Below are 23,308 nucleotides of genomic sequence, written 5' to 3'. Positions count from 1 at the left end.
CAAATCACATAGATATATGATACTAGGTATTTGGAGTACAAAGATGATGAACACCTTGCCAACGGCTCAAAGAGCAGTGGTGGAGGGGCAGGACAGATTTTGTAGATGAAATGATAATTGTCCTGAGATCCAAGCAAGTGTTCATCAGGCTAACAAAGTGTCATGCTAGTCAGAGTAGCAGGTAGATTAGCAATAGCCAAATTTGCTGTGAGTCCTGAGTAGGATCACAGCTGAAGTATAGAGTTCGGAATAGGGAGCAGGTAGCCAAGATGAGGCCAGAAAGAGGAGACAGGAATCAGATCAAGGAAAACCTTACAGGAAGTGCAAAATGCGAACTTTTTCTGCAAGCAATGGGGAGGCAGTAGGGCAGGGCTTTCTTAGCCTGGGCTATTAATGTAGTTGACCATCTTTTTGCATGTGTTAACCATTTCAAAATCTACTAGATTGCTTATCTTTTTCTTATCAATTGGTAGGGCACTTTAAATATCTAGATCTGAAAAATGTACCTGTTTCCAGTGTTGCAAATATTTTCTCTCAATCTGTCACTTATTTTTTACGCTTGCCTATGTGACTTTGCAGTATAGAAGTTCTGTAGTTTAATGTAGATACATGCAGTGGTCTTTTACTTTTGTGAATTCAGAGAATTAATTTTGTGTTTTTAAAAGTCCCTCTTCATTCCAAATGTGAAAAATATTGTCTTGTCTAATTATATCATAGTTTTGCTTTTATAGCTAGCTTTATTCTGTCTTGGATTTTACTTTGTGCATGGTGTAAGGTACACATCAAACTTATTTTTTTCTCAAAGGAAGAAACACCTTTCACACCATTATTTCTTGTGCAGTCTATTCTGTCCCATGGTATGAAATGTCATCTTAATCACATTCTAAATCCAGATTTTCCTGTATACATTAATTAACATATGTAAATACATAAAACATTCAAAACCACCAAAAGCTAAATAAGAAAATGGTCAAAGGACATGAACAGAAAATTAATGGAAGATATATTTAGCTAACCTCCAACCTCAGTAGAAGCTTAAAGTGCTGATTAAAATAATAAAATAAAATTGTTTCTAAAATCAACAAAATGTCACACTAGGGGTTAAAAATAAACCAAAGTTTATAAAGGTAAATTTTAATGAACATTCTCATTCTCTCCTGTTGAGAATGTAAGTTGGTATAATCTTTCTATTCTTAAATTTATAATTCTCATTAACACAATAAATCATCCTTTGGCAGTGTATCCTTTTAAAAAAAATTCAAAGATTGTCAAGGATTTACATAAAGGATGCCCGTGTCAGTGATATTTAAAACCAAGACAAATTTAAAGCAACCTAAATGTTCATCAATAGGAATTAGTTAAATTAATTATGATACTTGCTTATTAGAGAATATCATACAGTTATTTATTTATGTGGAGACGATGTTTTGCTCTTTTTGCCCAGGCTGGAGTATGTAAAGGCACAATCTCAGTTCACTGCAACCTCCACCTCCTGGGTTCAAGCTATTTTCCTACGTCAGCCTCCCAAGTAGCTGGGATTACAGGCATGCGCCACTACACCTGGTTAACTTTTTGTATTTTTAGTAGAGATAGTGCTTCACCATGTTGGTCAGCTGGTCTCAAACTCCAGACCTCAGGTGATCCACCCACCTCGGCCTCCCAAAGTGCTGGGATTACAGGTGTGAGCCACTGTGTCCGGGCCACACAGTTATTTAATTTTTTTTTTTTTTTTTTTTTTTTTGAGACGGAGTCTCGCTCTGTCGCCCAGGCTGGAGTGCAGTGGCCGGATCTCAGCTCACCGCAAGCTCTGCCTCCCGGGTTTACGCTGCCTCAGCCTCCAGAGTAGCTGGGACTACAGGCGCCCGCCTAGTTTTTTGTATTTTTTTTAGTACAGACGGGGTTTCACCGTGTTAGCCAGGATGGTCTCGATCTCCTGACCTCGTGATCCGCCCGTCTCGACCTCCCAAAGTGCTGGGATTACAGGCTTGAGCCACCGCGCCCGGCCACACAGTTATTTAAAAGGATGCCTTCATAGTGTGATTTTTAAAACAGTTTCAATTAAAAAATGTTTCTGCACAAGACTCAATATACAGTTATTAACAATGTCTTGCCAAGCTAATTTCAGTTCTTTTTTGAAGAGATAACTAGACTGATACGTAAGTGGAATTTAATACAACTGAAAGAATGTGTAAAGCTTCTACTATATATAGAGAGAGCTCCTGGTACACCTAGTGGATTGTAGTTGCCAGGTACTGAAATATAGAAGTAAATAAAATGTAACCCCTGCCCTCAAAAAAGCACATAATCCAAAGACAGCAGGGAACAGACAGATGAAAAATTATAGTACAATGTTGTAAATGCAAGGAGTATTCGGACTTACCACGTAAGGAAGCACAGAGAACAAGTATGAAAGTCAACCCAGGGGCATCATGGTAGAATGACTTACAACCAGTATATCTGAATCCTGCAATTTTTGAGAAGGACTCTCCCATTCTCTGTATGGATTTGAGTGGAAAATGCTGGAAGAATGGCAAATCAACTTGGTAGGTCCACTGAACAACTTATCTGATAACTAGTCTCTACTAGCATACCTCAGGATGCTGTACTTGACATTCCTCCTTTTTTTGAAAACGTTTTAAATAATTTCGATGAAGACATATAAACATACTTTAATCATTTACAAATGACCCAAGGATGGGAGGAATAGTTAACATAAAAGATGAAGGAATCAAGAATCAAGATAGAGCTGGAAAGGCTGAAATGACGGACCTCACTGACAGGATGCAAGTTAACCAGAATGCAAAGTCCCACATTTAATTCAAAGGCTGGGTTAGCCTAGAGTAGGTATTAGTTTATATTTTTAAAGACCAATGGGTTTTATTTGATTGCAAGTTCAACACCATCTTAAGGGACACTAATGCATTTCTGTCCAAGACATCAGCTGTGCCTGCATCAGGACACTCTGTACTGGCTGGACTACACCTGAAACAAAACCACTATCTCCCTTTAAGGAAGGACTGTATCTTGCCAGATGGTAGTGAAAACAGGAGAAAACTGAGACTCTTCTGCATGAGAAAGAGAACATGAGAGTCTTCCCCAAATATCTGATGGATCACATTTATTCTGCATGGCAACACAGGGAACACTTTGGAACTTAACAGGAGATATATTTATCCACATTGGAGGAAACATTTATGAGCACCTTAGGACAGGTAGCACATCTAAATAATAACATTGCAGAACATTTACTCTCTGCCATGGAATTTCTCATTTAATCTTCACTCGGTTTTATGAGGTCGGTAGTATTGTTATGCCCATATTACATACATAAAATAGATTTACTAAATTAAATTAAAATTAACTCATGCTGCCCATAAATAAAATGGACTGCCCTCAAGGTAGTAAGTATCCAGGTTGATGCAGAGGGAATGTAGCACTGAGGCTCTCCCAGTCTAAAATTCTATCATTCTGTGATTAGATGAACTCAAGTTTATATGGGACACAGTTACTATGTTCAGGAAAAGTATGTGCAAATTTGCTATATCATTATTTTAAAAGGAGCAGAATGAAAAGTCTTTCTGTGCAGCCCCTGTCCTCTTAGCCGGGGCAATTAGTCATGTCTTCAATAGTTGAGCTCAGCTCCATCAACTTGCTCAGCCACCCTGCCACTTGCTTGAACATGGGTGAGTTAGATGCCCAGTTTCACTATCTGGTAGAGCCTAATGGCTCATGTTTCTCCCACATCTAAGCATTCCTACTTCCTGCTATGGTGACCCAAGTTTAAATGTTATGACTTTCACCTCTGTTTCCCTGACTGGCCATCCTATTCATCACCTGAGACAAAAGTTCTACCTACCATATAGTCGACATCTTTTAGCATTTACTAGGATGCTAAGTCCCATGTAACGTTTCCAAAAACCCTATAATAATAGTAAGTAGTATTGCTATTCCTATTTTACAGATGTGGAAACAGGTTTAGCATGTCCCTGAAGTACTAACAATTCTACAGGCTGGATCTACAATTCAAACCTAGATCTGTTGACTTCCAAATCCATGCTCTTACCCATCATCCCCTGGAGCTAGTTCTCTTGACTAATACCATCATATGTTGTCTTTCCATGCCTGGGGCCATGAATGTATTAATGACTATAATCATGGAGCCTCTGCTCACAGGAATCCTAGGATTTCCCACCACACAAATTGTCTCAGTGCTGGGCCCCACCAGCTTGATTAGATGTCACTTTTGAGCTGGCAGTGAGCCATCTTAATGTCCCTGAGAGCCCCCATCAAGGTCAAATTGGTTTCTCTTAAGTCCCCTTGCTCCCCTTGATAATGAACAAGAAAGAGGAGAAAAATGTGTAAATCAGAAGTTAAATCATCACCTTGAAATATTTCATACCCTTCAAACTCTTGAGAAATAACAAAATGTGTTGTCACAAATAACTGGGAGACATTAGGATAAAAGTTCATGTGACATTTGAAGGAGAGGATGAAGATCCTCCAAGCGCATCAGCAGAAGCAGCGAAGAAGTAATAATATATTTTATGCAAGAGTCTATTGGAAAGAGGAAGCATATGGAAGAAGGCAATAGCAGATTACTAAAAGCAGATGGGAACATTTTTACTTTGTGAAGAAAGTCTATGGAGATCCCAAGTTAGCTAGAGAAACATTCCTATTTTGAGTACAACAAATATCTCAGTCCCATGAACACTGGGCCTAGACCAAGGATTGGCAACATTTGGTGGTCAGAGTGCCCTGGAAAAAGGATTGGAGAGATAGGTAAAGTAGTTTAGGGGGTTTGCCTCGGCATCAGACATGGTTGTACATCAAGGAGCTGAATGTTTGAACCTTGGTTAGACTCTATAGTATGTGAAGAAGACCCTGAGCTCTCCTGCTTGTCCCTGGAATACTGGAATTCTGAGAAATTGCCAGTCTTGCACTGTGGAGACATTCCCATACCTACACAAGAGCTTCAGGAGCTGAGGACAGCTACCTATAGTGGGATGCCGGGACCAACATCAAGGTAATGGCAAAAGGACATTTTCAGGAAACGGTGTGACTGGCCACGCTCTGTGTGAGCAGCAAGAGAGACTTGCCACTGTGTGTTTCCACCTGCAAAGCTGTAAAATCTGTGGAGAAGGTCTGTGAATATATTGAAACCAGTCAGTAGAAAGACAAATAAATATAATCATTATTGAATTGTTATAACAAGTGAGTCTATTGCAAACTCATTATGATGGTATAAGCCTATTGACCAACTACATCCTTATTATAGTTACTATAATTACTGGCTCAGTGGAACTATCACCAAACTCCCTAATATAATTTGTTTGGTCTTTTTTAAAATGTTTGTTATAAACCAGTAAGCCTCATCCTCCTGTGAGATGTGTCATGTTATCTGTTACTAATACAAGTTAAATACTAAGATATAGGAATTATTTACTTCTATTACACAGAATTCAAAATTTTCCCAATAATAATGCTATTAGCACTGTAGCAGACACTGTTAGTGCCTAACCCAAATCCCCTGAGCCCCACCCCTACAGACTAAAGGCTGCTTACTGTGAATATCTGTGACTCTCTGCTTGAGAGTGTTTTGCTGGTTACCAGAGCATGCAGGGGCCTATGCATGGCAAAATGAAAGTTCTGAAGAATTAATTAACTCCCAATGATGAATGGGAGTTGGAAGATAAAAACCCCAGCTTCCTTTCCCTTTGGTTGAGATAACTCTGAGGTGTGTCTTTTACACTAGCTCCCGGAGTTTCCCAGCAGTATTGCACTCCAGTTGCCTATGGTGGTAACTTACTGTAATACACATCCTTTGTTGGCTTCCCTGCCTTATATCCCCAATCCTCAACCAGTGCTTTCTGATATTCTATCCCTCACCCAAATTAATAATTAGCACTTGAATCCTTGTCTCAGGGTCTACTTCTGCTGTAACCGAGGCTAAAACATCTACTAACTCTTTTTTTCTGACATACCTTTCTGGGTGGGAAAGACAGTGGACTGTAGACATTTGTTACCTTCAGTACATCCATGGGAGTATGATATATGTCATTTGTGTCACAGTAGAATAAAAGTTGAGAATTGTCATAAAACATGCACCTGGCTAGTTGATTGACCATGACACAAGGTGGCTTCAAGAAGGGATGACAGTTCAGTAAAGAAAGGGTTCCTGGGCCAGGCGCAGTGGCTCATGCCTGTAATCCCAGCACTTTGGGAGGCCGGGGTGGGAGGATCACAAGGTCAGGAGTTTGAGACCAGCTTGACCAACATGGTGAAACCCCGTCTCTACTAACAATACAAAAATTAGCCGGGCGTGGTGGCAGGCACCTGTAGTCCCAGCTACTCAGGAGGCTGAGGCAGGAGAATCACGTGAACCTGGGAGGCAGAGGTTGCAGTGAGCTAAGATTGTGCCACTGCACTCCAGCCTGGGCAATAGAGCTAGACTCTGTCTCGAAAAATAAAATAAAATAAAATAAAATAAAATAAAATAAAATAAAATAAAATAAAGGGCTCCTGGAGAACAGGGCCACACCTTATGGTCCCTTCACAACCAGTCCCAGGTTTAATGAATGTTAGTTTGTGGAAAAAGGCCTGAGAATATCCCTTTAGCTCTGAGAGGCACTGGCTGTGAGCACAGAGAGGCAAAGAAAAATTAAGAACAGTTTCCTTTTTGTGTAAATACAGGGAAACTTTTTCTTTTCTTTTTTTATTAAGATAGGTGAAGCAGCTCAATGTCAACTTCTGGAATGGTGGAGCAAGAACCTCTGAAAATCTGCTCCTCATAAAAGCAAGGAGAACACTAGAAAAAAACTGTCAGAATCAACATTTTCAGGACTCTGGAAATTAAAACTTGCAACAATCTTAGGAATGTTTATTCAAGAAAATTGGCTAAATCTTGGTAAGAACAGCAAATATTGTAGCCTCTTAACCTATCTGAATCCCATCCCTCTCTCCCCAGCTCCACAGTAGCCTTAAAAGCTTTATAAACTGTAACTACAGTGGCTGGAAAATCCAGCAGCCTAGCATCCACTGGAGAGGGCAAAAGAGGTTTGGAGTTGGCTAGGTGTGGTGGCTCAGGCCTGTAATCCCAGCACTTTGGGAGACTGAGGCAGGTGGATCACGAGGTCAGGAGTTCAAGACCAGCCTGACCAACATGGCGAAATCCTGTCTGTACTAAAAATACAAAAAAAAAAAAAAAAAAAAATAGCCAAGCATGGTGGCACGCACCTGTAATCCCAGCTACTCAGGAGGCTGAGGTATGAGAATCGCTTGAACACCGGAGGCAGAGGTTGCAGTGAACTGAGATTGTGCCAGCACACTCCAGCCTGGGTGACAGAGTGGACTCTGTCTCAAAAAAAAAGAGGTTTGGAGTTTCCCGAAAGATCCAACCCCAGAGAATTATTACTATTTAACATGTCTGGCAGTTCACTAAAAAGTTCCATTCTCAGGCCTCATTTTCATTTGGCTTGAGTCAGAGCCTTCTCTGTACAAAAGCCTACTCTGACAAGTACCCTGTAGGGTATTTATAAAAACAATAATTGACAGCTGCATAACATCACAGCTGCCTAAGGTGGTGTTACTAGTTGGAGCCAAGAAGAGACTGATCAAAAAATGTAAAAGAAAAACTGAGGAATTAGATGTTCATAAGGGGCTTTGAGGAGCTCTGACATATTCCAGGGAATCTAAGAGGTCATGTGAATGTGCTGGTCTGTGTGCATGGTCCAGGAAAGACCTCAGAGAGCCCTACACTTAAAACCTAATACAATGTATGTGAGAAAAAGAAGACTAAACTCTCATCTCTGGCTGATCTTGAGGCTCTGCACAAGCAGGAAGAGAAGGCTAAGGCAGAGGTGAAAACCTGCCTGCTGAAACATTCAAAGCATATTCTGACACATATATGGAGCACTTCAGCAAAGGCTGGGAGACTTATTGGTTCAAGACATTTAAGAGAAACTTAATTGCATTAATAGCTGACCACTATGGTAATTAAGCAGAGACTTCAGTGGCTACACACAACAAAGAATACAGATTTTATAGAATTAGTCCAGGAAAGTTACTAAACACACTATAAATCAATACCTCTTATGACTATAGAAGCAAAAATCCTTAGAAAAAATACTAGCAAGGCTGGGCGCAGTGGCTCATGTCTGTAATCCCAGCACTTTGGGAGGCCGAGGCAGGCAGATCACAAGGTCAGGAGTTGGAGACCAGACTGCCCAATATAGTGAAACTCTGTCTCTACAAAAAACACAAAATTAGCTGGGCGTGGTGGCGCATGCCTGTAATCTGAGCTACTTGGGAGGCTGAGGCAGGAGAATCGCTTGAACCCAGGAGGCGGAGGTAGGGGTGAGCCGAGATCATACCATTGCATTCCAGCCTGGGCAACAAGTCTGAAACTCCTTCTCAAAAGAAAAAGAAAAATACTAGCAAACTGGCAAACTGAATCCAGCAACGTGTAAAAAGAATTATATACCATGGCCAAGTGGACTTTATCACAAGAATGCAAGGTTGTTTAACATGCAAAAATCAACCAATATAACATACCGTATTAATAAAATATAGGACAAAAACCACATGATTACATCAAAAGATGCTGAAATACCATTGAGAAAATCCAGCACACTTTCATGATAAAAACACTCAAGAAACTGGGACTAGAAGAGATCTTAACCTGATGTTAGATATGAGTTCTAAATTTCTTCTCAAAGAATATGTCAGTATGTTCAATTCTTTGCCTTCTACTTTTAAACTTAACTTCCTCGTAAAGCAACCTTTTCTGATTACCTACTCCACCCTGACTCATTCCAATTACCTACTCTACCCTGACTCATTCGGATCATCTGCTACCTGCTCTGCCCTGACTCCCGCCAAAGTACTCACCCCGTCATTCTCTTTAAATTAGCCAATCGGAATTAGTTTAGCCTGTGCGGTCTAACCCTTGCCAATAGGGAAATGACACAGCAGCAGGGGCCATGTGCATCAGAGATAAGAACCCCTTCCCCTCCCTTGTCCAAGTGTGCGCTCACCATTGCTCCACCTATAAGGGCGCACCCTTCTATAGAAGTACCTTGCCTTGCTGAGAATTAAAAAGAAAACTTTATATTCAAGTGCTATTTCTTCTGTGGCACCAAAACTTTATATATAACACTGAGAAAGGGCATCTACAAAAATTCACAGTGAATATCATACTTAATGATTGAAGACTAAATTCTTTCCCTGTAAAATCAGGAAAAAGGCAAGGATGTCCATTCTCACCACTTTCATTCAATGTTGTAATGGAGGTTATAGCCCTGGCAATTAGACAAGAAAAACATATAAAAGACATACAGATCAGAAAGGAAGAAGTAAAACTATCTATATTCACAGATGACAAGGTCTTATTTAGAGAAGATCATAAGGAATTGACACCAAAATTATTAGAACTAATAAATGAGTTCAGCAAGATTGCAAGATACAAGACCAGTATACAAAATCATTTGTACTTTAATATACTCACAATGTACAATTTGACAATGAAATTACAGGAACAATTCTATTTAGAATAGCATCAAAAAGAATAAAAATGTCTCTACTGAGAAGAGGACCCAGAAAAAACAAAAAAGAATAAACAGGAATAAATTTAACAAAAGAGGTTACAACATAAAATACAATATAAAAACAAAAAGACAAATGACCCAATTACAAATCGGGCAAAAGTTTGAGTAGACATTTCTCCAAAGACATATGGGCCAATAAACACACATCATTAGTCATTAGACAACTAAAAATCAAAACTATGATGAGATAACACCTCACACCCACTAAGATGGCTATAATCAAAAGGACAGGTAATAACAAGTGTTGACGAGGGTGGGGAAAAATTAGAACTCTCATACGTTGCTGGTGGAAATATAAAATGGTGCAGCCACAGTGGAAAACAGTCTGGCAGTTCCTTACAAAGTGAATCATACAGTTATCACATGACCCAGCTATTCCACACCTACTTATTTCCCCAAGAGAACTGAAAACATATGTCCACACAAAAACTTGTACATGAATGTCTATTACAGTATTTTGCTTTTTCTTTTTTTTTGAGACAGAATCCCTCTCTGTTGTCCAGGCTGGAGTGCAGTGGCGCAATATGGCTCACTGCAACCTCCGCCTCCCACCTTCAAGCGATTCTCCTGCCTCAGGCTCCCGAGTAGCTGGGACTACAGGCGCCTGCCAATTTTTGTATTTTTAGTGAGATGGGGTTTCACCATGTTGGCCAGGCTGGTCTCAAACTCCTGACCTTGTGACCCACCTGCCTCGGCCTCCCAAAGTGCTGGGATTACAGCTGTGAGCCACCGCGCCCGGCCCAACATTTTTCATAATAGCCAAAAGGTAGAAACAACCCAAATGACGACTGAATAAACAAAATGTGGCATACCCATACAATGGAATATTATTCAGTCATAAAAAGAAATAAAGTTTTAATACATGCTATAACATGAATAGACCTTGAAAACATTATGCTAAGCTAAACAAGCCAGGCATAAAGGCCACATATTGTATGATTCAACTTATATTAAATTCCAGAATAGGCAGATCCATGGAGACAGATAGTGAACTGATGGTTGCCAGAGACTGCAAGAGGAGGGAATGGGGAATGGCTCCTAATGGGGGGATAAAAATGGGATACAGTTGTATCCTTGCGGGTGGATAAAAATGTTCCGGAATTAGGCAGTGGTGATGGTTATACAATTTTGTGAATATACTGAAAACTGTTGGATTTTGTACACTCCAAAAGAATAAATTTTATGGTATGTGCATCACATCTCAATAAAGTTATTATTTAAAATGTAATAAATAATAATAAAATACAAGAAAAAAATAGATGAAGCGGGAATGCTTGCCAGCAACAGCCTCTGTTATAAGGAAGAAACATGGCCTCCTAGGTGATATCAAGGCCAAAGCCCTCAGGCTACTTTTTGCATCCTTAGAACTCAGGGATGTAACTTCATCGTGCACTACAGTATTGCAAAGGGCTGGGGTATTCTTTGTTTTTCTTTTTTTTTTGAGACGGACTGTCTCTCTGTGTCCCTGACTGGAGTGCAGTGGAGCCATCTCTGCTCACTGCAACCTCTGCCTCCCAGGTTGACGCCATTCTCCTGCCTCAGCCTCCTGAGTAGCTGGGACTACAGGCGCCTGCCACCAAGCCCGGCTAGTATTTTTTGTATTTTTAGTAGAGACAGGGTTTCACCATGTTAGCCAGGATGGTCTCGATCCCCTGACCTCGTGATCCGCCCGCCTCGGCCTTCCAAAGTGCTGGGATTACAGGCGTGAGCCACCGCGCACGGCAGGGCTGGGGTATTCTTTTCCAGAAATTCTCCTAAAACATCCAGCTTCAGTGCAGTTTGTGGGGGCAAATGAGGAGAATGAGCAATCCTGCTTGAGCACGTGTCCCTCGGCATGCCAGATGACAGTGATGAACACCTATGCAGATTTCTAATTTATGAACTACTTTGAAAATGATTTGGAGAGGAAGTAGCAAAGGTGACATGCCTGCTAAAGGGGAGGAAGTTAAAGAAAAAGATGGTCTCAGGGCCAACTTCATGAGTGTGCCACCTGTGCAGTCACACAGGGCCTCATACTCTGAGGGGTCTTGCGCTTGGTTTAATGCCTTGCTGTTGCTGTCTCAAAGGTCTTAGCAATTTAATCTTCAAACTTGTATCTTGTAAGTGAAGTCTGATGGAACAATGGAGCATGAGCATAAGCAGACAAGATAGGAGCAGCATGTGTATCCACTAGTCCTTGTTGCCTTGTTCACATAGAACATTTTAATACCTCAAGAGCACAGAATTCCGGTGGAACCATGATGCCCCAAGAGTTTGCTGACACTAAAAGTGAATCAACTTGAGGGTGTTACTTCTACAACTGTATAAGTAAGGTCACTGACAGCGCAAAAAGTCATGTTACCATTTGAACCAGAGTTTTTTTTTTTTTCTTTGAGACAGAGTCTTGCTCTGTGACCCAGGCTGGAGTGCAGTGGTGCCATCTCGGCTCACTGCAACCTCCGCCTCCTGGGCTCAAGCGATTCTCCTGCCTCAGCCTCCAGGGCAGCTAGGATTACAGGTGCCTGCCACCACACCTGGCTAATTTTTGTATTTTTAGTAGAGACCGGGTTTCGTCATGTTGGCCAGGCTGGTCTCAAACTCCTGATCTCAAGTGATCCTCCCGCCTCGGCCTCCCAAAGTCCTGGGATTATAGGCGTGAGCCACTGAACCTGGCCTGAACCAAAACTTGCCAAGAAGGTAATGGTGTTCTGGCCAGGCACCGTGGCTCACGCCTGTAATCCCAGCACTTTGGGAGGCTGAGGCGGGCAGATCACCTGAGGTCTGGGGGTTCGAGAGAGCCCAGCCAATATGGCAAAACCCAGTCTGTACTAAAAATGAAAAAATTAGCTGGGCATGGTAGTGCATGTCTGTAATCCCAGCTACTTGGGAGGCTCAGGCATGAGAATCGCTTGAACCCGGGAGGCGGAGGTTGCAGTGAGCCAAGATCGTGCCACTGCATTCCAACCTGGGCGACAGAGTGAGACTCCATCTCAAAAAAAAAAAAAAGAAAAGAAAAGAAAAAAGAAAAAAATAGAAAGTAATGATGTTCTGAGAAACACAGACAACCAAGAGACCCCATTACATCTTATCTTACCCTTGTTGCTTTCCTTTATTAGCCAACCACTTTCTCTGAAAATGATGATATAAAAGGAAGCAGAAAATAGGCCAACTCATAGTTCCTTTTCCTTTCAGTTTTTCCTTATTCATCAGTAAGCCAAAGGCAGAAAGTGTTGGTAGCATGTGTGCATATCAAGATGTGAAATGCAAGTATTTGGCTTTGTTTTGTGTAGTGTTTTCCACTGTTCTGGTAAGAATGAAATACATATCCATATGTGACCTACAAAATACTAATTGCATAATTTTGGTGATTCTGCATATGGGTTAAATGCTCTTATATTTTGATTTAAAAGTAGCACTGGGTAACACAAAAATAAATGGCCCAATTCATGCTAATAATTTAAATTTTTAACTTTACTTAGAACCACATTAGCAAATAAAAAACGTAATGACTAGTTGAGAAAAAGAGACCATGGAAGAAAGGATAAAGCTTCACATTTTATTACCTCTAATGTACTTTGTTCCTGCTTTTTGAACAAGGAGTCCTGCATTTTTATTTTGCACTGGGCCCTGCAATTTATGTAATTGGAAATTGCCTTGATATCTGCATTTGTGGTTTTCAAAAAGTCTGCCACTTCACAAGCCCACACTTTATGTTGGAGTCATTGTGTGGGTGTAAATTGTGTGAGTAGGTGTGTGTTAGCAGGGGTGGAGTGAGGAGGGGAAAGCGCTGGAGAGCAGGCGACAGCGGCAAGGCCAAATTAAGAGCACACAGATGTCAGAAAAGGAAGTGGTCATTGGATTCTCTGAAGGGCTCACAGTGTTAAAGTCACAGGAACAATGCTGAGATATTATCACGTTAAATTTTCCAAGTCAAATGGTGAAGAGATGGAGGTGGGGGGAGGAGTTTCAGCTTCACCATGGCAGCAAAAAGGTTTCAGAAGCCTGCGTGAAGCAGTTCTCTCTCAGAACTAAATGTACAGAATGTAAAAGACAACCAGAATTGGTTGTAAATGTCATTTGTTGTGAGATGGAAAGTAATCTCAAGATTTTTCCCATATTTAACCCTTGGCATTTTTGTGAAAAAGAGTTGCTGCCTCCCAGTACCCATGCAGAGAATGTTTTCAAACACACCACCTCTCTTATTGCATAAAATGAGCTTTAGATTATTTTATCCCTATTTCTTAACATCTACTTGAGGAGCTCAAGCATTTAATATATATTATCCTGCAATAAGTAAAAAATATTTTGAAGATACAAAATTGTGGCTCAGTAAAATTGCGTAGTTTGCTCAATGTCACACAAAAGGCTGAAAAAGAACCCAAATCTTTTGCTTCTTGATATAATGAATGGGATACTGGATCCTGTTCCCTTACTCTATAAAGACAGAACATGATTTTCTAATTCGGTGTTGGTTGTGTGCTTTTGTGGGCAGGAAGGAAAGATGAGTCATTTTAGACTAAGAGCTACTTCTGATATTGTTAAGGTCAGCTGATTAGACATTTTAGTTTCACCTCCCACCATAATTATCTTTTGCCATGTAATATAACATAGTCATCGGTTCTAGGAATTATCACTTAGACATATTTGGGGAGCCATTATTACGCCTACAGCATACATCAATCAAAAATGGAGAAATATACAACTCAGCAATAAAGGTTTAGATTTCAATATTGGGCTCTCAATAATTGATAGAATGATTAGACAGGACATCAGCTAGGATATATAAGACTTCTGTGCCTTATATGTATTGCTATACATATATCAAACAACTTGACCTATCTAACATCTATATAGTACTCCACTAAACAGCATAATACACATATACATATTCTTGCTTGTGCAAGACCAAGTGAGATTTATCCCAGGAATGCAAAGTTAGTTTAAAGCCAAAATTCAATTAACGTAATAGATGCAGAACAGGCATTTCACAAAATTTAATACCCTTTTATGATAAAAACACTCAACAAAGTTGTAATAGAAGGGAACTTCCTCAATCTGAGACAGGGCATCTATGAAAAACCTACAGTTACCATTATCATCCTATTTCATGGTGAAAGATTGAATGCTTTTCCCCCAAAATCAGAAACAGGGAAAGGATGTCCATCTCACCAATTCTACTCCACATTGCACTGGAGGTCTGGCCAGGACCTCCTAAGGTGTTCCTGAAACACGTATTAGAACTGATAAACAAGTTCAGCAAGGTTGCAAAAAACGATACCAATATATGAAAATCAATTGTATTTATACATATGTATATATAAAGAATGAACAATCCAAAAGTGAAATTAAGAAAATAATTCCATCCAAAAGATTACCTAAAAGAATAAAAATCTAGGAATACATTTAACAAAAGAATTGCAAGACATGTGCAATAAAAATTATAAAACATTGCTGAGGGAAATTAAAGAAAATTTAAATAAATGGAGAAGGTCCATGTTCATGAACTGGAAAACTTCTTATTCTTACAAAGGCAATTATTCCAAATTAATCAGTAGATTCAGTGTAGTCCTCATCAAAATTCCAGCAGGCTTTCTCTTTCTCTTTCTCTCAATTTCTCTCACAAAAATTCATAAGCTGATCCTAAAATTTTTATGAAAAACCAAAAGACACAGAAGAGCTAAAATGATTTTTAATAGAAATTTGGTGGCCTTTCACTTTGCAATTTTAAAAACTATAAAGCTATAGCAATCAAGACAAATCAAAAAAATAAACAATAAGAAATGTTGGCAACGATGTGAATAAACAAGAACTCTCATTTCCAAAGTGGTGTAGCCACTTTGGAAAATGGTTTGGCAGTTTCTTTAAAAGTTGAATATACTTTTCCCATACTACCTATCAATTCCACTCCTTGGTGTCTATCCAAGCTAAATGAAAACATTTGCCCACGCAAAAAACTCGTACACCAATATTCATAGCAGAAGCATCCACAAAAGCCAAAACACGGAAACAAACCAAGTGTCCACTGATGAATGAATGGATAAACAAAATGTGGTATAGCCAAATAATAGAATATTTTTGGCAATAAAAAGAAATAAAGTAATGATACATGCCACAACATGGAAGAATCTCGGAAACATACCGTGTGTAAGAATCCAGACACAAAAGACCACATATTGTATGATTCTTTTTATATGGAATGTCAAAAAAAAAAAAAAAAAAGCAAATCTATAGAGACAGAAAGTAGATTAGTGGTTGCCTGGGACTGGAAGTAAGAATGGGAAGTGACTAGAAATGGGCACAAGATTTCCCTTCAGGGCAATGAAAATATTCTAAAACTGGGTGATGGTAATAATTGCACAACTCAGTACATTTACTAAAAATCATTGAATTGTGTACTTAAAGTGGATACATTTTATGGCATAAAAATGATATCTTAATAAACTTAGTTAATAATTCTAATAGAAATCAATTCTCCATTTAGGCACAGAACACACTTCAGCTGCTTTAGAGTATTGGCTAGTGGTTGCTGCCTATAAGGCAAGGCCCTCAGGGGCATCTTTTTATATAAAGGTAATAGCTATGATAGCATTTCTTGAGTTCTTACTCTAAGTCATACACTATCTAAAGCACTTGAAATGCATTTGTTCTTTTAATGGTCGTAATAAATTTATGAGTTAAGTAACGTGTTCAAAGTCACACAGGTGGCCAAACCAAGATTCAAATGCATGTCTGCCTATCTCTAGCATTTGCTCTATATTCTCACATTCTTGAGTTCTTACATGAAACTAAAACAAAGAAAAAAAATCACCACCTTTAGAGAGATCTAGAAGACTTGATACCTGCTTAACAAACTGGCATAATAGCAATTATGATCACAGACTTCAAGACAAAGAAAATGAATTCATCTCTAATGCTGTGTAAAAAAAGATCACTGCACTTAGTGGCTTAAAACAACAATAAACATTTAATAGCTTCCACAGTTTCCAGGCGTCAAGAATCTGGGGACAGCATGGCTCAGTGGTTCTAGTTCTGATTTCTCATGAGGTTGTACTCAAGATACCAGCCAGGGCTGAAGTCAAATAAAGGCTCACCTAGGGCTGGAGCATCTGTTTCTGAGGTGGCTCACTCACACGCCTAGGAAGTTGGTGCTGACTGTTGGTGGGAGGCCTTCGTTCCTCTCTCCACATGGTCCTCTCTACAGGGCTGTGTATGTGTCCCCATAACAAGGTTACTAGTTTCCTCCAGAGCAAACTGTCCAAGAGCCCAAGGTGGCAGCTAGGCTGTCTTTTATGATCTAACCTCAGAGGTCACACATCATCACTCTGCAATGTCCTATTCGGTATAGGAAGGGTCTACACAAGGGCTTGAATGTCAAGAGGCAAGGATCATTACAGTCCTCCTTGGAGGTTGGCTGACACAGCAAATGTTTAGCTCACTCTGCTAGGGCTGGGAGAGCTGGAACTGTCAAGCATTCCGTACCACATTTACCAGAGACATACACATGACAGTCCAAATAAAAAGTACTCTAAAGTCATGGACAGCCACCTGTCTCTTTGGGGTGCAGCCCTGCTCTGCTCACTGTACATAGCGATCCGAGTGGACTCAGATGGTGAATGGGGAGCCAAAAATGTGGCTTTTGGTGCCTCTACAGGCCCCTCATCCTGTCCATCTGATTGCCTATCCTGGACATATTTCTTTGCACATCCCACATTCCCTACTTCTCATCGAAATGGGCCTGTCCTATATTTGATCTTCTTAAATCTTTTTGTTTCATCTAGAGCTTGGAAAGCTCTAAGTCTGCAATACTAATTCAAGGTAGTGGGTTAGAAACTCATTTGGTATAGCTGCATTCTAACTGCCTTCTAAAGCTTTAATCCCCCCAAATGGATGCATATGGGAGTTTAGTCATTTGCAGGCAGAGGGGAAGCATTTCTGATTCTGTAACTCACATCAAGTTGATTTAAACCATAGATTCATGTATTTATTCATTCAATCAGTCAGCCAACCAGCATTTATTGAGTGCCTACTATGTACCAGGCACTTTCCTAGGTACTATATAAAACTCATCTTGCATACTATGAATGAATGGCAGCAAAACATGTTATAGGTTCCACAGCTGCAGAGTGTAGAAAGATCAAACATGGCGCTCCTTCCTAAGGTTCCAAGGGAAGATACAGAGTCATCTTCAAGTACAGCACTCTACAATATGCACATATGACTACTGGAAAGGTACATTTGTTAACATCTCAGCCATACCTAGGAAAATCTTGTCAGCCAAAAAAACTCAAATTAGTTCCTTCGAGTGCAGCTTTTTAAAAGTACATTTAAAATACCACCCCCATGAAAACTTCAAAAGGTACATTTCTGAACCCTATGAATATGAAAATATAATTCCCATCTAAGAGTTGATATTCTGCTTAAAATAAGGTAGCTAACAAATGTTGCCTCCTGAATAATTAGATATTACAAGTGTTAAGAGCTGTCAGGACAGGGTACCATAGTTATAGAAACCAGATAATTAAAATTGTCTTACATTCCTCAGCAACTTGTCTTTTCCTCATTAACAAAGAGAAGTAGAGGAACGGATCGCTTATACAATCAACAAAAGCTCCTTAATGCTCTCTCTGTACAGTAACTAACTGTGCTGGAATTTGGAACGCAGAGGTGGACAAAATGACAGAACCCAACGTCATTGAGCTTAAAATGCAGTAGGAAGGCATGAATCAAATAAATATTTCAGAAATGTATTCACAAGGGCAATGAGTATAAGAAGGAAAAGATGGTCCCAAAATAATTTATGCTACCATGCACTTCAAAAACACCATTTTATGACCAAGACTGTGCTCCTATTTTAGCATGCAGGGAAGTGGTATAACATATTCATCTTGGAAAGTAAGTTCTCAAGTCTCACTATTTGAGTTCCAATTCCAGCTCCACCCCTTAGAAGCTGCAAGACCTTGGGTAGTATAAATGCTCTCTCTAAGCTCCAGGTTCCTCATTTGAAAATAAAGCCTACTTTGAGGTGCTCTTGTGATAATTGAGATGATATCTGACAAATCATACTGCCCGACATATTATAATGAGTATCTGTAATTTTATTAACCATGGTTTATTTAAGGTAATATTAAAATTACTTTCCATTCCTTGAAGAAACATTAGCATTATAAAAGAAGGTTTGGGTTTATATTTTCTCCACGAATTTATTCAACCATTTATTTATATCTCTGACATTTTTCTTGCCAAAGCTAAGGAGAATATAGAATACCATTTTATTTTTGTTGTTGTTTTGTTTTTCAAATGTATTTATTTTTAAATTGACATATAAAATTGTATGTATTTATCATGTAGAACATAATGTTTCGAAGTATATATACATTGTAGAATGGTTGAATCTAGCTAATTAATAAATGCATTACCTCACATAGTTGTCACTTTGTGGTAAGAACACTTAACATCTACTCTCAGCATTTTTCAAAAATATATCATTATTGACAATAGTCACCATACTATACAACAGACCTCTTGAACTTATTCCTCCTACCTAATTGTAATTACGTAAACTTTCACCAATATCTCCCTAACTCCCCTCCCCGCAACCACCTAGCCTCTGGTAGTTGCCAGTCTTTTTTTAATTCTATAAGGTCAACATTTTTAGACTCCACATATGAGTGAGAATATGTGGTATTTGTCTTGCTATGCCTGGCTTATTTCACTTAACATAATGTCTTCCAGGATCATCCATTTTGCTGCAAACAACAGAATTTCCTTCTTTTTTGTAACTGAACAGTATTCCACTGTGTATATGTACCACATTTTCTTTATTCATTCATCCATCGATGGACTCTTAGGTTGATTAAACATCATGGCTATTGTAAATATTACTGCAATCAACATGGGGGCACAGATATCTCAGCAACATATTGATTTTATTTCCTTTGGATATACACCCAGTCGTGGGATTGCTGGATCCTAAGGTAGTTGTATTTTTAATTGCTTGAGAAACCTCCATAACGTTTTTCATAATGGTTGTACTAATTTATATTAGCATGCAATTATAAATTATATTAGCATGCAAGGGTTTCTTTTTCTCCACATCCTTTCTAAAAGTTGTCTTTTATCTTTTTGACAATAGCCACTCTAATAGGTGTGAGCTTATCTCATTGTGGTTTTGATTTTCATTTCCCTGATGATTAGTGATGTTGAGCATTTTTTCATATACCTGTTGGTCATTTGTGTGTCTTCTTTTGAAAAATGCCTATTTAGGTGATATGGTTTGGCTGTGTCCCCACCCAAATCTCATCTTGTAGTTCCCATAATCCCCACATGTTGTGGGAGGGACCTTGTGGGAGGTAACTGAATCATGGGAGCGATTACCCCCATGCTATTTTCATGATAGTGAGTTCTCATGAGATCTGATGATTTTATAAGGGGCTTTTTCCCCTCTGCTCAGCACATCTCCTTCCTGCTACCCTATGAAGAAGGTGCCTTTCTTCCCCTTTGCCTTCTGCCATGATGGTAAGTTTCCTGAGGCCTTTCCAGACATGCATAACTTGAGTCAATTAAACCTCTTTTCTTTATAAATTACCCAGGTCTTGGGTATTATTTCATGGCAGTGTGAGAATGGACTAATACTTTAGGTCTTTTGTTCATTTTAAAAATCAGATTGCTTGTGTTTTTGCTATTGATTATTGATTTGTTAGAGTTCACTACGACTTTGGTTATTAACCCCTTATAAGATGTATGGTTTGCAAATATTTTCCCCGTTCTTTAGGTTGTATCTTCCGTAAACCAAAAAGTATCTGAAACAGGTCTCAATCAATTTAGAGGTTTATTTTGCCAAGATTAAGGGTCATGGCCCATGGTACAGCTTCAGGGGCTCCTGAGAACATGTGCCCAAGATGGTAGGGCTATAGGGTGATTTTATACATTTTGGGGAGACAGAAGTCATAGGCAAAGACATAAATCAATATAGGTAAGGTATACATTGGTTTGGCCCACAAAGGTGGGACATCTCAAAGCAGGGGGTCTTCTAGGTCGTAGGCACATTCAAAGGTTTTCCTGATTAGCAAATTGGTTGAAAGAGTTAATCTCTGCCTGAAGAGTTAAAGTCACCTTGACTTAAGGTAAGGAGGTGGTTGTGGAATTCAAGATTCTTGTGATATAGATGAAGGCTCCAGGTAGCAAGTTACGGAGAGAATAGGTGGTGAATGTTTCTTATTGGACCTTAAAAGGTGTCAGACTCTTAGTTAATTCTCTCCTGGAACAGGAAAAGACCTGGAAAGGGAAGGGCATTCTCTACAGAATGTAGATTTCCCCCACCCACAAGAGATGGTTTTGCAAGGCCATTTCAAAATATGTCAAAGAAACATATTTTAGGATAGAATACTTTGATTTCCTTTAGGGCCTGTTATCTGTCATGTGATGTTATACCAGAGTAAGGTTGGAATTGGTATCTTTTTTTTTTTTAAGTGTGCACTTTTATTCAACTGGTCTTAAGTCAGTGTACAGGTAAGCCCTGGCTGCTTCCACACCTCCACTGGCTCCCAGCGAGACCAAAAATTTTCATACATCTCAAGTTGAGGGGCAACAAAGAGGGGTCACAATGGCTGATCATTCAAAATAAAACAAAATTTAAAAAGTATTAAGGTGAATATTAAAAATTTTTTGCATTACATGATTTATATGAAAGCAATGCTATCACCTCCCCTGTGTGGAGAGGACTGGGGCATTCTTTTTAGAGAGAAGTGGGGTGGCTTTTGGGAGGGCAAGGGACTTCCTGTAACAATGCATCTCGTGATATTTGGAATGACTATTTTAAAAAGGAACAATGCACAATCAAAGTCCTCAGCCACATTGTAGAACTTTGAGGAACGCTCGCTCCAACTGACTGCTGTCACCTCCACCTTTCCGGTTTTCAAATCTTGAGTCAAGCTAAAAAACAACAACAAATAATAATAATCATAATAACAGTAAGACCATGCCAATCTCATCTTGTTTTCTGGCAAGTTGGGTTTTTGTCAAGAATGGATGTAATGCAACTAAGTCACAGTCCACCTAGAAGCATCTGCTGTGGGTGATGAAGGGGCTGGCCTCTTGGTATTTTTGCTTGCTGATCCACATCTGCTAGAAGGTGGACAGGGAGGTCAGGATGGAGCCATCAAAACACACAGAGTATTTATGCACAGGAGGAGCAATGATCTTGATTTTTATCGTGCTGGAAGTCAGGACGGTGATCTCCTTCTGCATCCTGTCAGCAATGCCAGGGTACATGGTAGTGCCACCAGACAGCGCTGTATTGGTGTACAGGTCTTTGCAGATGTCCACATCACACTTCATGATGGAGGTGAAGGTAGTTTTGTGGATGCCACAGGATTCCATGCCCAGGAAGAAAGGCTGGAAGAGGTATTGGGGCAGTGGAACCACTGGTTGCTGATGGTGATGACCTGGCCGTTGAGCAGCTCCTGGCTCTTCTCCAGGGAGGAGCTGGAGGCTGCAGTGGCTATCTCCTGCTCGAAGTCCAGGGTGATATAGCACAGCTTCTCCTTGATGTCAAGCATGATTTCGCACTCAGCAGTAGTGGTGAAGCTGTAGCCACCCTCCTTGAGGATCTTCATGACGTAGTCAGGTCCTGGCCAGCCAGGTCCAGAGGCAGGATGGTGTGGGGGATGGTGTACCCCTCATAGATGGGCATAGTGTGGGAGACCCCATCACTAGAGTCCATCACAATGCCAGTGGCACTGCCAGAGGTGTACCAGCCTGGATGGTCAAGTACATGGCTGGGGCATTGAAAGTCTCAAACATGATCTGGGTCATCTTCTCATGGTTGACCTCGGGGTTTGGGGAGCCTCGGTCAGCAGCATGGGGTGCTCCTCAGGAGCCTCACATAGCTTGTTGTAAAAGTTGTGGTGCCAGATCTCCATGTCGTCCCATTTGGTGACAATGCCGTGCTCTATGGGGTATTTCAGGGTGGGGTCAGGATGCCTCTCTTGCTCTGGGCCTCATTGCTCATGTAGGAGTCCTTCTGACCTAGGCCCAGCATCATGCTCTGGTGCCACGGGCACCACATGATGGAAGGGAGGACAGCTGGGGAGCATCATCGCCCATGAAGACAGCCTTGCACATGCTGGAGCCTTTGTAGAAGATGAGAGCAGTGATATCATCATTCATGGTGATCTGGCAGTGGGTGTGGACTGGCGGCAGAGTGGGGAGGGTGAGGCTCTGTGCCTGCTGGGCAGATGCAGTCTCCACAGTCTAGAGTTGGTATCTTATTGCTACAAAGAGTCTGCTCTGTCACTCTTAGGATCTCTATTTTAATGGTAATGCTGAGTTGTGTCTAAACTCCAAAAGGGAGAGGGTATAATGAGGCATGTCTGACACCAGCCTCCTTCCTGTCATGGCTTGAACTAGTTGTTAAGGTTTCTTTGGGATACTCTTGGCTGAGAGGGAGATCCACTTACTCAGTTGGGGGGCTTAGAACTTTAATTTTAGTTTACACTTCAGTCTGTCAATTGTTTCCTTTGCTGTGCAGAAACCTTTACATTTGATGTAATCCCATTTGTCTATTTTTGCTTCTGTTACCTGTGCTTTGAGGTCATGTTAAAAATAAATAAATAAATAAAATAATTGCCCAGACAAATGTCTTAAAGCTTCTCTCCTGTTTTTGCTTCTAGAAGTTTCATAGTTTGGGGTCTAACATTTAAGTCTTTAACCTTTTTTGTGAGTGGATT

At 40.1% G+C, this 23,308-nt stretch overlaps 1 pseudogene; it reads right to left on the bottom strand.

Moving 5' to 3' along the window:
* Positions 1–21,635: 21,635 nt before the first annotated feature.
* LOC103231861 (actin, cytoplasmic 1 pseudogene) lies at positions 21,636–22,748 on the bottom strand (annotated as a pseudogene).
* Between the last annotated feature and the right edge of the window lie 560 nt (positions 22,749–23,308).

This window comes from Chlorocebus sabaeus, chromosome X (assembly GCF_047675955.1).
Source record: "Chlorocebus sabaeus isolate Y175 chromosome X, mChlSab1.0.hap1, whole genome shotgun sequence".
Classification (NCBI taxonomy): domain Eukaryota; kingdom Metazoa; phylum Chordata; class Mammalia; order Primates; family Cercopithecidae; genus Chlorocebus; species Chlorocebus sabaeus.
The sequence above is the reverse complement of the archived record's forward strand: the minus strand, read 5'-3'. Positions and strand labels throughout refer to the sequence as shown.